A 928-nucleotide genomic window follows, 5' to 3' on the forward strand; every position below is an offset into this window, starting at 1 on the left:
CTCCAACACCACAGCTCAAAAGCATCAATTCTTCGGTGCTCAGCTTTCTTCACAGTCCAACTCTCACATCCATACATGACCACTGGAAAAACCCTAGCCTTGACTAGACAAACCTTTGTTGGCAAAGTAATGTCTCTGCTTTTGAATATGCTATCTGGGTTGGTCATAACTTTCCTTCCAAGGAGTAAGCGTCTTTCAATTTCATGGCTGCAATCACCATCTGCAGTGATTTTGGAGCCCCCAAAAATAAAGTCTGACACTGTTTCCACTGTTTCCCCATCTATTTCCCATGAAGTGATGGGACCGGATGCCATGATCTTTGTTTTCTGAATGTTGAGCTTTAAGCCAACTTTTTCACTCTCCACTTTCACTTTCATCAAGAGGCTTTTGAGTTCCTCTTCACTTTCTGCCATAAGGGTGGTGTCATCTGCATATCTGAGGTTATTGATATTTCTCCCGGCAATCTTGATTCCAGCTTGTGTTTCTTCCAGTCCAGCATTTCTTATGATGTACTCTGCATATAAGTTAAATAAGCAGGGTGACAATATACAGCCTCGATGTACTCCTTTTCCTATTTGGAACCAGTCTGTTGTTCCATGTCCAGTTCTAACTGTTGCTTCCTGACCTGCATACAAATTCTCAAGAGGCAGGTCAGGTGGTCTGGTATTCCCATCTCTTTCAGAATTTTCCGTAGTTTATTGTGATCCACACAGTCAAAGGCTTTGGCATAGTCAATAAAGCAGAAGTAGATGTTTTTCTGGAACTCTCTTGCTTTTTCCATGATCCAGTGGATGTTGGCAATTTGATCTCTGGTTCCTCTGCCTTTTCTAAAACCACCTTGAACATCAGGAAGTTCACGGTTCACGTATTGCTGAAGCCTGGCTTGGAGAATTTTGAGCATTACTTTACTAGCATGTCAGATGAGTGC

This window comes from Bison bison, unplaced genomic scaffold, assembly GCF_000754665.1.
Source record: "Bison bison bison isolate TAMUID 2011002044 unplaced genomic scaffold, Bison_UMD1.0 scf7180017864379, whole genome shotgun sequence".
Taxonomy (NCBI): domain Eukaryota; kingdom Metazoa; phylum Chordata; class Mammalia; order Artiodactyla; family Bovidae; genus Bison; species Bison bison.